General features: G+C 33.3%; 1 protein-coding gene across 1 annotated transcript in view; it reads left to right on the forward strand.

Moving 5' to 3' along the window:
• LOC142982973 (protein amalgam-like) overlaps nucleotides 1-17309 on the forward strand; it is a 135394-nt gene that overhangs the window by 71966 nt on the left and 46119 nt on the right. The gene's annotated exons all lie outside the window — the stretch shown is intronic.

Raw genomic sequence — 17309 nt, forward strand, 5'->3', positions numbered from 1 at the left:
CAAGCTTGTAAGTCAATATCCGTGTTTGTATCAGTCCCCTGGGAGGTGTCCAGTTTTTATTTGTTTGTTTGTTTGTCACACAGCTGCTGTAGAAGCTCGTCCCGAGTGTATTCGAGTTCTGTGTGCTTTCTATTTTTTGCTATTGTTGTACGAACTAGTATGTGTTTATTTTTGTGTAAGTTTTGTACAAAACTAGTAGTGGAAGGGTTGGATTTACTTTACAGTTACTTTGTATTGTTAAGTTACCCATTGTATTTACCCCATGGTAGAGTTACTTTTTATTTAATAGGTAGTTCTAAAGACAACCAGCACAGAAACGTTTTCTAATATTATTATTCACAGAAGAATATTATCATTCGTTACATACACAAAAAAGAAGTATTTTTAAATCGCTGAAAAGCGTTCATTACGTTCGTATCTCTTAAATAATCACTTTTTTTGAGCTATCAGGTCATAAACTGCGATAATATACTCAACAGTATTATTCATAATTAAAAATCTGCATCCAAAATATTTCCAAGTCGTCCAATTATCCAAAATTGCCCAAACAATATTCTCAGAATAAAACATTCAACACTATCCCTTACCTTAACTGTCAGCACAAGTTTAATCTGATAAACCCTGGTCCCGGCAGTACACCATTCAACGTAGATACTTAATCAAAAACAATGCGGCCCGAGTTAATTGTGCCGAAATTTACGTCAGTACCCTGTGTTAGCTTAGGACAACTTATTAGAACAATTCAGTGACAAATGTTCGTAATTACCTTGGGGGATTGCAGTTCGAGATTTTTAGGGATTCCTTGCTACATTGCTGTTAATTACGCAAAGTTGTATGGCTGGAGATGAATTAGTGTCAAATGTAGTGTTGTGTAACATACGCAACATGTGATAAGTTGCATTATGTAGCATAACAAACTGTATAATAGTTTACGATCAACGGTTTTTTTTATTCCAAATCGGTTTCTTGAGTCAGCAATACCTAAATAAAGATAAAAATTATCAAATTTTAGAATTAAAACATCTAGAAAAACAAATTAGCTATTGCAATTTATTTATGGAAAAATTGCGTATTAGCGTGCTTTGCTAGAACTTTTTTCGTTCAAGTAATTTTAAGCGTCAAATATTCGGTATTCGATCGAACCAACTACAAAAAAAGCGCTATTGAAATAAAAAGAACTACTAAATCCGTTCTTTCACAGACTTCTACCATACTAATCGTTAGTAAGTAAATTAAGTTCATTAAATTTTACAGACTTCTTCTAATTAACAAGTAAAGCCTAAAGTCATCACGTCACCACAGTTTTAAAGAGTCATCTTTCCTGTCTGTTTTTTACGTGTGAAAATCTAAAGAAAATGTTCAAGCCTTTATTGCTCATGCGAGGTGTATCGTCCTGTATCACGGCGAATAAAAGTACGCCAAAGTTGTAAAACGTACGTGAGGCGATTTTACGCTTTGAATGTTATTTTGCAAAGAAATTCTGTTGGATTTCTGTGGTCACCGGCACGTTGAAATATTTTTGATGTTTTTATTGTAGCTCGGTGACTGTGTTATTTATGTTTTATAAATATTTGAAAACACGTTTAGATATTTAAATTCACATTCTATGTTTTTTTATCGTATTCTTCGCTACTGAAGGTCGTGTCTTTGTTGCTTTGAGAGAACGCCTCCACCAGAAAAAGTAGATTATATGAGTGCCACTGTGGCGCTGTCGGTAGAGTGCGACTGCTGATCATGAGGTCTTTAGTTTCAAAGTACTATTGATATTTTCTAATTGATATTAGAATCTTTCTCTATAATAGTTTGGAGTTTGGTAGCGTGCTTGGTAAATGGCTATAAGCTCGTCCCTATTAAATGCGAGTAAAAATATTAATAGCGAAAGGCCCCTTGTTGTACCTCTGCCCACGTCATCGGGCATAACAAGCGTGATTTTATGTATGTACGCCTGTCTGCAGTTTATACAGTCTCAGTTTTGCTTAGTCCAATGATATCAAAATATCTTACATCCATATTTTATCTTCAGCTTATGTCTATCAACTATAGAGACTATATGAATGATTGACCGTACACTTCAATCTTCATCAATCATTCTAAGACCAACTAAAGACAGATTGCGCGTCAATCTTCAATACCTACGTTAGAAAATGATTGAGAACTCCAATTGTGATTCAATGCAAGTTCTTGGCGAGTAAGTGATTGATCGGGTTGCATTGCTGCATATCACTTAAATCTGAGGTTCCCAACATTTTTGAAACGAATTGTTTCTTAACTTTATTTTAAACCCAAATAATATTATGTATGTAGGTATATATTGGCAATTTTGTATGAAAAGCTAATCACCGCCCCTATTTTCGCAGAATTATTTTCTTCAAGTATTTTGTAACTCAAACGCGTACGAGCCAGTAATTCCGAGTGTAGAAAGCGCGCTACCGATTTCAAACTAGAAAGATGATAAAAAGAGATATATGCTAAACATACGTAATATACACGACACGCGGTAATAGTAGTTGTAACATGCCGTTATCATTATTTCATAAGTACCACACGTACCACCATTATGTATTGGGTAAACCACTTACACTTAAAACTTAACCTTAAGAGCTTGGACCCATGCATTGTTGCACCGTAACTGCGTGCAGGTGGCACCACGACTTCACCGCTTCTGTACTACCGCCAGGCTAACAAAGCCGTCGCATTCTCATACAGTATTTATATGACTAACTATTCGCTGCAATAAATAAATGCGTTAAATGATACAAGTTTTTTTTTTATTTTATTTATTTAACGGGTTTAATCAATTAATTAATTGTCCATAGTTAAACGGAAACGATCCAACCCACACAGACGTAGTTTCAAGATATTTAACTTTAAAGTTCAGATCGTATTCCGTCATTGATTCTCCACTTTAACTTTGGAGACTAACTCAGGACTATAACTTCATGGCGGGTTTGAATTTTACTTGGATTGTTTTCGTGATATTAAAATTTTAACTTCAAGGAGTGTTTTAATAGTGTGGGTTGGATCCTTTCCGTTTAACTATGGCCAATTATGATACAAGTTACAATGATATGTAAAGTTAAATTGGGTTGACATAGTAAAGTTACTGATGGTAAATCAACAACGACCGCGTGCTCGCGATGTCGCGTTAACGCATACTACTTAAGGCGATTAGGTAATGAAAACACGTATAATGTATCTACTCAGACGTTAAGCTGTCTAAAAAGCAGCCTGTTTGGAAAACTGAGAGAAACAAAGCTTTGCCAACTAATAAAACAAATGCAAATGCAAAAACTCGATTGTATTAGCTCTGCCCCTTTCGTTTCCGCTCCAGTCGCCAAACACACTTTAGGTTAGCTGACCAAGGCAAAGAAAGGAGCCAGGAATCAATGCAAGGTTTTAATGTGTCACATCTGTAGCGCGATTCTTTACAGTATATTCGAGTATCGAGAGTTTGACATTTAAAATGTACTCCAAAAATAGTTGCTACGATGCTCGCTAGAGGCGCTGAATGTCAATCAATATTTTTCGATAGCTAGCCGGTTGTCGGTAGTGGTAGAGGATAGCGGTACCGACTAAAGGTTGAGATTCTTTGAGCTAGATGAATCTATTTGGTAATGCATCTCGGTCGAAGGCAGAGTGAAATGTAACTGACTGGTGGTTTAACGATTTGAGATCCACGATTTGCTTTGGATAGAGCATATTTGAGTAGAGACTACGTAGAATGATTGCATTTTCTCACGAACTAGTGAATGTTATTTCTGGTTTATGTAAATAATAAGGAGCAAGACATTGCCGTCCTTATTTAGAGCGTTTTATGTGTCAAAGAATATATTTTATATTAAATATGAAGGTGTATTAACTGCGAATTTTGAAAAATAATTTAGTTAATTTTGAAAGAGGGCACAAATTTCCGGTATTAACACATTCATGTCCGATGTAATGACTTTATAACAAATGATTTAATTTAAGCATTATAATGTAGAAATTTAACAATTTAACAAAAAAATATCAAATTTGAACAACTAACGGATAAATTAACTGATATCCAAAAAATCCCTGGTCAATAAAAATCTTGTTTAAATTCACAGTCATTTATTTTAAATAGTTAATTCTGTTTGCAACAACTTACCTTTCACTATGTACATTATCTGTCCCCAAGACCGTGGTCACAACCTTTGACCATGTTTATAAAGTAAACAAGAAACTTTCAGTCCTTTACATCTCGTGAGTGGAAGTATTTATCTGCGAATAAATACTCTCACCAATGACCCCCAACAACTACCCCTAGAGAGGGACAGAGGTATATAAGCCGTATAGCGTCATCTCTCTCTTACATCGGATCCTGGAACGCGTTTGCAAGGTCCCTATTTCGGAGAAAATCTTGTGATAATCTCGGCAGATTAACTGTAATTCTTCTTGGAAGGAAAACTTAGTGGTTTTGTTAATGGTAAATACTTTTACTTGTGTTACTAATACCTGATATTTACTGTTTGATTATATGTAGCATTTCCCAAAAGATGCAAACTCTTCTTTAGATTTATTTATTGACAGTAGGGTAGTCAGTAATCATTGTTGTACAGTTACTTTTAATATTCGACTAGCTGACCCGCACAGCACACAAGTTAATAAAATCATTGATAATAATCGAAAAAGATATTAAAAATATCTTGGAAATAGATACTTGACTCACAGTTGTTTTGTTGTTTACGAACCTACATGCAAAATTTCATGGAAATTGGTTCAATGGTTTTGTTCTAAAAGCGTTTAAAGTATCGAAGTATTCTGTTTCCACTGTCACCTATTTTTTATCCAAATTATTCGCTAATATATGGGTATAAGAAGTACTTACGTAAAACCATAGGGAAATATGCAATTTTTTGTAAAAAATAGAAGCTCTATATTTTAAGTTTTATGGTGCAATATCTCATAAGGCTGTTGCAAAAGTATGGCCGCACATGTGTTAGCAAAGAGTATGCAAATTGATAATTTATTTGCCATTTTCTTTAAAATATTTGCGAAACGTGAGCAGTCTCGGAAGATGCTTTATGAAATTATTATTTATATTTTAAAGAGGAATTGGTATTTAAGATGTTGCAGCCTTTATTATAGATTGTGACATGTAGTATGACTACGTTCAATATTATGTACTAGCAAATTCCAGGGCTCAAACGGTGAACTGTGGCTTTATTTGGCTGCTTATACCTTTGGGTCAAACAGGCATGATGTTATATAATAATATGTGTATGTCATCAAGGTCTGACTTTCAAATCTACATTTACACTATGTCATTAGGTATTGCGAACATTCAACGTTTTCTATAAATATCAAATATTACTTTTTATGTGTCTCTTATAATTCCACGGTCAATTCACTTTTGAATAACGTTTAAGCAAGTGTCTATTTTAAACAATAAATACTTTACCTTATTCTAATGCAAGATTACCTTTATTAAAGTAAAGTTCACACATTCATTTAAACATTATTGAACAGCTTTTAAAGAAGTACACAGTTTCAATCCACTTGCCCGTATGTGCCATTATTATATCATTCTACAGATAGGACTCAAGCTATATTCTGAATAGCTGACCCGCGCAACTTCGCTTGCGTCACTTAAGAGAGACTGGATCAAAATTTTCCCCGTTTTTGTAACATTTTTCGTTACTACTCCGTTCCTAATGGCCGTAGCGATGATGTTATATAGCCTATAGCCTTCCTGGATAAATAGGCTAACTAATACTGAAATAATTTTTCAAATCGGACCAGTAGTTCCTGAGATTAGCGCGTTCAAACAAACAAACAAACAAACTCTTCAGCTTTATAATATTAAGTATAGATAAGTAATGATATATTGTTTTGAAATAAATGTATAACTGCAATTCAATGCAGGAATTAACTTAATCATGAATTATTGACTCACATAATTACGTTAATCCGCTTGTAAGATTATATTGTTTGGTTCCACAGATTGAGGAATGCTATGCCATTCCTCAATCTGTGGAACATAAGACTATCTACGCTTCTACGACTAAACTGCTTAAAAAATTAAGGTCTAGAAAAGATAAGATATAGGAACGTATCTGATTGCATGTCTATCTGTTTTGCAATAACGGGTAAACTACTCTTTTTTTTTTCTCTTCTTAGAAACTCTCTTCCTCTCTGTACCTCTCTGACGCTCATAGCCAGAACAGTTGTGCTCACCGGTCGGTAAACGATCTGTGGGTTAAGCAACCGTTGGCGAGGTCATTCTATAGATGGGTGACCGCATAGTGGTATTTGAATTTAGTGTCTCCGTGCTTTGGAGGGCACGTAAAAAGTCGGTCCCGGTTATTGTCAATTAAGATAACAGTCGTTAAGCCATGTCCAAGGCTTTTCGGGCGGCTTGAACAACTTTGACACTAGGTTGACCACTAACCATACGATAGATAGATAGATGTATCTCTCTTTCACCAGGAAGAGAAAGGGGAAGAGCTTATATTTATAGACACAATTGAGACATCGGGTGCGACATAGTTCTGGTAGACAAATCAAAAACATAAATAAATGAAATTCAAATCAAAGAAAACAAAATTTGCTGCCAAATTGCTTTCACTCTGCCGCCCAATAAAAAATGTACAAGAAATATGCCCAATATTCAAACAATAATTAACTTCCAATTTAAAACGTAACAAGTGCCAACTAATTTACTTTGATTACTTTGATTGTTCAATATTCTTAAGCCCTTTCGTCAATAGTTTAATCTTACAATTGCTTTACCTTTATTAATCGAGTTTGGGATTTAGTCAAGATTAGTCTTGGCTTAAATTTAGTAAATCTCAATACTTGAACTTGATTTTGACGTTAATTTGAAGTTAATCTTTTTGTACAAAAATATTATGAGTAAAGTGTGAGCAAAGGTTAAGTGGATTATGGTTAGTTTAAAGAAAAACACTGTAAATTAGGCCTGAGATTTATTTCGAGGATTAAGTAAATTTCGTTAGTAGTGTGTTAGCGTAAGGTTGATTTTAATATTTGAGCTTCTTTTTGACGTTTATTTTAAATAAATATTTAGTACGAAAATATAATGAGTTAAATGTGAGCAATGTTAAGTGGATTATGGTATGTTTTAAAGAAAAATACTGTAAATTAGCTCTGAGGTTTAGTTTTGAAAGATAGGCTTTTTGATTAAGTAGATGTCGTTAGTGGTAGGTTAGATTAAGCTTGCCAAGTTATATGACATACTTATTTTGATATAGTGGACCATTTTTTTGAGAAACTCCTTATATGAGATAGATATACAGCTCCTTATAGGATATATATATATATATATATATATACATATATATATATATATATATATATATATATATCCTCACAGGACATAAATGGATGTTTAGATTATCTGCTCTCGGCATGTATGGTTACATAAATATAAAAGTGTTAGTCCTTAATATATTATTCATTATCTTCCGATAGTTGTGTTGAATTTAATGTACAGTAATGTACAGGTGAATTTAATTTATTACGATGCTATAATGGAAATATAATTACGCATATTGTAAATAAATTTTAAAAACATTAATTTGTAGTAAACAATGCACCAGTTTTAATTAAATTGTGACTTTATTATTAAAATATATTTTAATTAATTTAAACAAAATATACAATTCATATTGACAAAGCTTATTTAATACAAGGTTTGAAAATAAATATGACGCCATTAAAATTAAGATTCATTAGTATATAATCGGCTTATAAAGGCTTATAAAATTATCTTCATGTCATAAGATAACAATAAATAAATGAAATTGTCTCACAAACTTTTAGAGCTAAATAAAAATGAAGTGCTTTTGCTGTAGTAGATAGTAATATTGCCTTGTCATCTGAAGGTTCTAATCTAGAGCTGAAACATTAATCTGCAGAATGAAGGATTATATTTTTCATTTTTAAAAGAATGTGTGAGTAATCAGCAGTTTTGTATGAAAAGATGTATGGATAAGAATGAATAAACAGAAGTTTGTATAGTTCGTATCAAGTGGCGTTTTTTTGGTCTCTGCCTTCCTCTATGGGAAAAAGGCTTGACTTTATGTATATAAGTTACTATGCATGTTTGGCAATGCCAGTTTGACTACGCGTCAGGTTTAAGTAGATAAATTCTAAATAGAGTTCCATACCTCGCAATGGTAACTTCAGATAGTAATGATACCAAAGGTTCGAAAATAATGACCTCTTCATCCACCTAGCGCCACGATAATCCTGCGGCGGAGTTCGGAACTAAAGTAGTTACGAAGAATCAGCGCGGGGGTCCAATTGTTAAATATAATAATATGCGGGCCAATAGTGTTTCATGTTCACGAGCGCAAATGGACCGCGCCCTAGGGACAGATAACGAATAATATATTTTGGCGGGTTTTCCAAGCAAACGGTGGCTTCATACGCAATGCGGCATTACCCGGCGTCGTGTGAATGTTCCTTTTTTGAATTTTAAAAAGCTTATTTACGGAATTTGAGTTGAAACGATTTAATTTTTTTTTCTTTTCTGGCAATGGTATGTAGGTTTGGTCTGCTTTTACGATTGTGTAAGGTTAAATAATATATGTGTTACGGCTTAAATGTGTTGCCACATTCAGAGATTAAAATGAGGTTGCTGATCGTGCCGCCTTTAATTTTATTATTGTTATTTATTTCAGTAAAGTAAGCTCTCGATTGTTTCGTTCAATATTAAATTTTATTTATTACAAGCCGTTCGTTTACATGGATACAACAGAAATACAGGCATTTACGTCTTTACAAAATAATAACGAAGTCAAACGGTTCTCAACTTAAATTGTAACAACACGGAGGCTAAGAATTCAAATCTATTTTGTTAATTAATAAAGAAAGAAAATCTAAAAATAGTTTTGTATGAATTTATTTATTGCAGAAATAGTTTGATGTTTATGTTTTTCACGTTGTGTCAATAACACTAAAATTGTATCTTAAACTTTTAACACGCACTTAGAAATCGAGCAACAAACAAAAATAGTCGAAGATCACTTATCTGGATTCTCCGTGCGAGTTCACCCTAACTTCTGAACCGGGGCCATTTGAGTTCACTATTCACAATGCTTTAACACCTCTTTAAAGTTCTACGAGCCGAGTTGGAGACAGAACAATAGAGGCACGTTCACACGAAAGTGGTGATAGTTAGATGAATTTATTTGTAGATAAGGAGTTGAAAATATAAAGATGATTTTTTAAATATTTTGCTCGAGCGTTATAAAAGGTAGACTCTTGGTAATGATAATGTTGTTCAAAGATTAAATAAAATGTGACCAAGCGGTTTGCGTTAAAACATATGAAAGATTAAAGTTATGGTATAAATAAAATGTCAGCTGCTTTATTTAATTGAATATTTTATTAGTTGAAGTAGTTCTTTGTGAATGAGTCTTTAAATCGTTGTAGGAGTGTTGAATTTATTTATTACTAGCTGACCCGCGCAACTTCGCTTGTGTCACATAAGAGAGAATGGGTCAAAAATTTCCCCGTCTTTGTAACATTTTTCGCTGGTACTCTGTTCAAATTGGTAGTAGCGTGATGATTTATAGCCTATAACCTTCCTCAATAAATGGATTATCTAACACTGAAAGAATTTTTCAAATCGGACCAGTAGTTCCTGAGATTAGCGCGTTCAAACAAACAAACAAACAAACTCTTCAGCTTTATAATATTAGTATAGATTGAGATCTTTGGCATGAAAAAAATAATACCTATGTGTATTAACATTGAGGAAAAATATTGAAAATATACATACAATCACGAATTTTTGCCTTATGGGTTTGAGAAATTGTTAATTAATTAATGAAAACATTCCAAATATAAAATAGTTGAAAGACGAGGAAGTACTGAAACCTTTAAATCTACCAACGATAATTTTCTTTTACTAAAGTCTACATAAGCCCAAGTGTCCTCACCCGTCTATCACTCTTTAAAGAACGGCTAGTTTATTCATAACTTATCCCACTCATTGTTCAAACAAAACCGTGAACATAACCTAACTCTCGTCCGTTTGTTTTAGTAATAACTATCACCTTTTTAGATGGAGCCAAAAAGTTTTTAGTATGCGCGTTGTACTACGAGAAATTGTAAAAGTTTAGGGACGTGTTGAGAGAACGACATTATTTTTTACATTCCCCTGTCACGTTTAAGGTCTTTTGTAGGTAGGTATTAACCTAGGAGTACAACTTGGACATATAATGTAGGATGTTAGTCTTAAATTAATTTTAGGATTAATGTTAGTAAGTTATGAAACGTTTGTAAAAGGTCTCTACAAAATCTTATGTATCATTGACTATCATAAGTATCAGCATTTGACCTTAATGAATAAATTATTGGATTTTGATTTCGATTTATGAAGATGAGCTCGAGAATGATTTCATGATGATAAATCTACCATAGGATTATTTATTAGCCACAGTTTAAGATGACAGCTTTTTGAACGAAATATTTTGCTGGAATAAAGATTTTCAATAAACACTTATAAATAAATTGGTTACGTAAGTATAATTCACAATTTATAAGAAATCAATATATCAAGAAATACAACAGGTTAGATGTATAATTTTACGTGGTTTCTTATGTTAGTCTTAGCGCCATTCTTTAGATTTTTGTGATAGTTCCATCTCAAATTGTGAATACTTTAAGTCAACGTACTTTTGCAGAACGAGCTCTAGTCACATTGTCTGTTATATCAAGCTTTTTAATACTACAAATACGCAAATATTATTTCGAATACGGCTATAAGTATGTTTGAAATATATTTTAATTATAATCCTGGCAAAGCAAGTAGGTTAGTCTGATCATATTTTTTGATATCCCACATTATTTTTAATGGCCTGTTTAAATGTACAGGGTTGGTGTTGCCAAAATCGAATTAAGGGCGTTAGGCAATTTAGTACTTGGCTCCCATGTTGAAATGTAAAATTTTATTTGGATTAAGCCTAGTAGCCTAATATTGTATGTTTATGATGAAATTAAACCCACATCCTTTGCTTGGAAATTGGGAAACGCGAATTTTTCTTGCAACGGGTGAAGATTGCAAAGAAGGCATACAATTAGATGGTCAAACGAAATGTGCACTGCCATGGATAAAAAAAGCGCAAGCGTAAAAAAAGAGAGGCCTATACTCAGTAGAAATATATCTAGGTACAAATGGGCTGAGTAGATAAACAGAGAGATATATTTTTTGGTGGTTAATAAAAAAACTTGAATTAAAATTGAACGGTACATTGGTACAGAATATGGCCGCAAAAATATGAAAGAAATTTTACGACGATCCACAAGGGACGTTTTCTTTATTTTAACGGACTACTTTTAAGAAAAGTTAAAATAAAGATATCTTTACTTCTTCCAACTTTAAAGTAATAAGTCTAGATCAAATCAAACAATATTAACTCTTTGCGAGAATCAGTAACCGAACCGTATCAATTTAAAAAGAAAACCAATCGTATAACTCATGAAAAACACTAAAATTTCTAGACTTGTACAAAAACAAAGAAAAATGAAAGTACTAGTATTTTCTTATAACACGTATTGGAAAAACTTGAGCGATCAATTTCAAGTATTTGATTTATTTTTATATTAAACAGCTCGTACCAAAATCTAATTTTGGAGTACCACAAGGGCGTATGTTGGGGCCTACATACGTCATACGTTTAGGAAATAATATATTTTCCTGCCATAAAAATGCTTCTACATTTTGGTCTAGCCACGATATAAATATTCCGTGCCCTTTTTGTGATTAAGGTCTTAGCTGAAATATTTTTCCTCGCTTTGATTGCCTAAAAAGGCTCAGTTTTTTTCTTGGCTGTTTCTATGAATATTACATCATCCCAACGTTTAGAAACAGATGTCTATCTGCCACCAATAATAAAAAAGATTTAGGAAGAAATATTGGTTTTAGGTTCTTTTTTATCTTTCTTACAATTACATAACTTTTCAGTATTCTCTTTAACAGTTAGGCAAAAACTATTTTCGGTATAATTTTTTGCCGCTCAGTTGAGTTTGTTAACTTGAACAAAATGTTGTATAGAATTCCGAATGAGGTAACAAAATTACATTGTCGAAACGTTTGTATTCTACTTACAATTATAATTACAAGAAACCCCATTACGTATTCAAAGCAAATGAAGCCAGAAGCAGAACAAGTAAAACAATATTTTGAAGGCTGACTGTCCCAGAGCGACCGTTGGAAACTTTCCAAACGAAATATGAGCTTGTTGGACACAAAATTTAATGTGTAAGTATGGAACTCATTAATTATGCTTAAGATGTTCGTGAAACATATTTATTGTGGTACTTGAGTTAGACAGACGTAACTCATAATAGTAATAATTCGTGATTAATAGTTGTTTAGTGTCGTGTAAGCCATGTAGATGAAGTTGGGGCAGATGAATGATGCTTAGTGGGTGGAGCTGTGTTTCTATGATGAATGTACTGTATTTGGTTGTAGTCGACTTTGATGACAAAGTCTGACCTATAATTTGAAATATGTTTGACCTTTAATAATGATTGTATACTTTTCTGGCAGTTTTATTTTATTTTAATTTAAAACTTGACGTTTAAAATGTTTAAAATGAACATTTGTTTTGAAATCCAGTCTGTAAGTTCTATAATAAATATAAGTATTATTTATTTGTAACGTAATAATATTACTAGAATTTTTGTTTGATTGTTAGTACCAGCTATCAAAATAACCATTTTAATTTTGAAATATTAATATCATTTATGATACTATTATTTCATTTGTGATTTGATTTATTTCAACTACTATCGACAACCGACAGCTATCGAGAAATTTTGCACGAAAATGTGATCAGCGCCTCTAGCGGACTCCGTAGGAACTATTTTGGTAGTACATTTTAAATGTCAAACTCGACGCGACAGTACTGACTGTAGAGAATTGCGCTTCGGTACCAAAAAATACTTGACTATAATCCATTGTCATACATCTCTATTCAAGGAGAAACTTTGACGTCATGATGGAAAATGAATAGAGAATCTATCAAAAAGCAAAACAAAATCCAAATCCCACTTGTCTACACAAATCCATCGCTCATCAAACACATATAAGTTAACCAGTGTGTAGTACACAGTCCGCATTCCAAAGCTTTGTTATTAATACCAGGGCGATATAACATGCAAGCAAGTGGCTTCAGGCGTTCATTGTGCCGCTATGTGGATATAAATAAACTATAGTATGGACATACCCTATATTCAACGTTTAAACGATATCAGCCCAGCCTTTTTTCCAACTATGTTGGAGTTGAATTCTAGTCTCACATGATGCAGCTGGATACCAGTATTTTAAATAGAGCCTATCGGACCTAGGTTATAACACGATACCCTTTGATAAGACTGGTTGTCAGACTTTCAAGCTTCTGACTACTGTTAACGACAATCAAAGATCTTTGAAAATGACGACCGAGAACCACAATTTAACGTGCCTTGCGAAGCACGGAGGACTCGTTGTGTATGAGATGGTCACCCATCCGTATAACAACCTCGGCAAACGTAGCTTACCCTCAAAGATCGATCCGCGCGGCTGTTGTTAACTACGCCGCGATCTATGTGGATATAAATAAACTTTTCTGTTAACATACCCTACATTCAACGTTTAAACGCTGAATATTTTTATTTGATGAATATGTGTGTACGTAAATCTATAGTACTCTCGTGTGAATGAATTGACGAGTTTTTGGAAGGTTGTTTTATTCATTCCTATTTTTAGATTTTTATATATAAAATTACGCCTGTTATATACAAAGGGGCAAAGGTGAAATACACTCACGTTTCGCAATTAATAATGTTATGGCCTATTTAAAGCGACCCTATTGCCGAATACCACGCGCGTCGCCAAACTCCAGACTGCAACTGTTAATAATCTAATATTAATAAGGAAAAGATCAAGACCCCTTTGTTTGACCCAGGAATCAAACCCGACGCCCCGCGGTCAGCAATCAGATACACTGCCCACCACACTACAGAGGCATTTCTAGTAGTCATAGATTTCTATTATTCTCTCCGAAGCGTTTCTAACAATGTTACTTTCACTTCCATAATGTCGAAACCACACCGTTATATATTACTATAATAAATAGAAGCATCTTGACGCACCCTCTATATCTAGAATATCGTATAGAATATTATGCATTATCGTTACTTGATACCCTCTTGTAACTTGAGACTCTCCGCTCAATTTTCTGGGTCGATCAATCAAAACAGACCGTTGTTGGCGTAATGTCGTAATAATATACTTAAATGGCCGCAGTTAAATGAAAATACGCATTTTATTTATATTATTATGAGGAGATGTATTTTCTTCCATATTTTCCATTACGTTTGGTTTATTTGAGTAAAGACCATAATCCATTTTATTTGCCCGTGAAACTTTAGCTTTTAGTATTCTTAAGTTAAAAGTAAGTAGAAACTTTGTATTTTTTATGTTATTAAGTCTGATTTGTGCAATGATTTGTAGAAAGCAGGAATAATAGATAAATATATTTGGAAAATTTGTCGATTCTACGTGTACTAGTACCAAGTAACAGAAGAAAAGTAAGACAAAGTTAATTACAATCCAGAATAACATTATCATAATAAATCATTCATTAGTAGTACTATAATCAGGATCTTTAATATATATTTTAATGAGGGAAGCATAAAAAAGATATCATAAATATTCATCCAAAAGAACATTTCTCATACACACAGTCATACATAAAATCACGTTTTTATCCTGTACGCGTAGACAGACAGCGATACTACAATCCTTTCAAAGTCCTCTTGCTCCATTTACATCCATACATCTTGTTTGTACAGGAAAGTATTTCCTCAAAAAAAAATCGAACATAACCTCAAATTTTCCGTTGAACTATTTATTTCTGACAAAAGCCTGGTCCATAAATCTGTCCCTACTGATTCTGTAAGGGATATTTTTCGCTGACATTATTCTTTGGTGGCTGCTGGGGTGATGAAAATTTGTAATTAGTTCGTGTTAACAACTCATCGTGGAGTGAATAAGGGTTGTTCCCAAGAGTACAGGGTAGTTATCGGCTAGTAAATTGGACATCAGGCTTCCATGATCCAGTGAATTATAGTTAGTTCTACTTGTGGTAATCTGTTCGTTAAAGGGATCGATTTTCTTGGATATCTTCTGCTGCTACAAAGGGTGGATTTTTTTTGCTGATAATTTTGTTCAATATAATGTTTTATAACTGATAATAAACACTTAAATTATGTAGAGATTTTTTCCAGGGTTAGTCCAGAAGCTTAGAATTCTGAGCTGAAAGAAGAAGCTAACATATTATGAAAATATTGCTGTGAGTTGAGTCGAAATGAAATTGAAATCCAAATTTTCTTCCGCACCAGAGAAGTTAAACGTTTGTTTTATTTGTTCAAAGAATACCGGTCAAAACACACTTGATTCTTTATCTTAAACATCATAGCCTGCTGAATTCTCTTCTACCAAAAGTAAACGTGGAAGCCTTTATAATTTTTCAGTTCATTCATTCGATGGTTTCTCGCACACCTTGAAACCATTCGACTAAATAATCACAGACTTGGACAGTTCATTTAAAACCTAGGACTCTTCATGCGCCCTGTAGGAGCCGACCACTTAACCAGATCATTGGGCATCTCATTCGGAAAAATCGGTTGAATAGTTTAAACGAAGGGGATGGTTGTGTTAGCATGTGACGCTATAACAAAATGGAGATAAAATAATTAATTTTAAATTCTGGTTTTATACTTACCCAGTCTACAAAAGCTGCCTTTGTAGACTGGGCGGTAATACCTACGTTTGCTGATCGCAGGGTCTCGGGTTCAATTTCTAATGTACATTTGTATTGTTTGTATATATTTCTACATTTTACGTTTTTTTATAGACTGTTTGCTAGTGGCTGGGTAGTAGGCAGTGGCAGTCCATATCCAAAGCTAGACAAATTGCTATTTTAAAATTTAAGATCTCTTACAAAATATTTCTGGTTTATAAATTCAGATTTAAAAGATGTCACTAATATTAATCCATTGTCAACTTCAAAAAGCTTGTATTCGAATGCAGCGTGCAACGATAATTGTTATACTAGACTGATATTGAGCTAACTATTAATTGCCTCTCAATGTTCATAGCTAGCTGTTATATGAAATTCTGCAATAATCCGCTAAGTTAGTCTACAGATTACTAGCTGGTTAATGATAATATTGTTTGACCTCGATATCTGCGTTTGGCTCATGGAACGCAGATAATACTTATAGAAACAAACATTGATTATGACCTGTTTATAGCAGCAAACAATATGCATTAATTTGCAGTCTAATTTTAGCACGGCGATAATTCGGTATAGAACAATCATACTAAATCATATGACTATTACTTTTTAATTAATTTAACACGAGCAATGTGAACAGCAATTTTGTCTGCTGCAATCGAAACTCGAAACTATACGACAAAAATCAAATTTGAAAATTGCGTAAAACTCAATTACACTTTCGACCAACGAGGTTCGGAAATCTGAAATGAATGGAACGACATTATATCAAATAACGTTCGAGATCATTCGATTACGAGTCGCGAATCATGGATAAAGGCAATTAGAAAGTTTTTCGTTAACTAAGCCCCTTATCTTGTTACTTCAGACAGAAAGTTTTAGTAAAACTCTTGGAAGGTTTGCTTCACATCGTACCGAGAGGTATTATTACTTACTTTTAGGAGATTATGCACCAACGCTTGTAGTAGCGGTGAATAAAGTAAAAATGAGCAAGAGTAAAATGTTGTAAAATATAAATTGTTAAGTAAAGTCTAGAGAGGTAAGAAGTACTTAATCCTGGACGCAGATAGCCGTGCTATTGTTGTTTACGGAGACCTTTGAGAAAAATACGACGATGTTTCTAGAAAATAATTCTTACTACGTTTTTGCTTACCTATACACTTTGCTACGTTTGCTGAATAGATCGTTGTGGGTTGGCGTTTTTTGATTTACGATATAAAATATTATGTCTGTATTTATTGTAACTAGGTATGTAATGAAATCGCTATCATTTACCTTACTATAAGTGCTTTCAATTGAATAGAGTTTCAAAACTTAGATCAAAATTACGTTCTGCACTGTTTCTTCACAAAAAAGACTGAAATATGCCATTAAGTATTCAATGATAAATTAAAATTGGTGACATTTGATCTCTGTTATGTTGTACACTGAAATCGGAAGTATATTTCGGTTCCAATACGAACATTGCTCCGAGCAAAATACCAACATGTCTTCGAGAATTTTGTTTATCAAATACAAAAATTACGTCAT

The sequence above is a fragment of the Anticarsia gemmatalis genome, chromosome 23 (assembly GCF_050436995.1).
Source record: "Anticarsia gemmatalis isolate Benzon Research Colony breed Stoneville strain chromosome 23, ilAntGemm2 primary, whole genome shotgun sequence".
Taxonomy (NCBI): Eukaryota; Metazoa; Arthropoda; class Insecta; order Lepidoptera; family Erebidae; genus Anticarsia; species Anticarsia gemmatalis.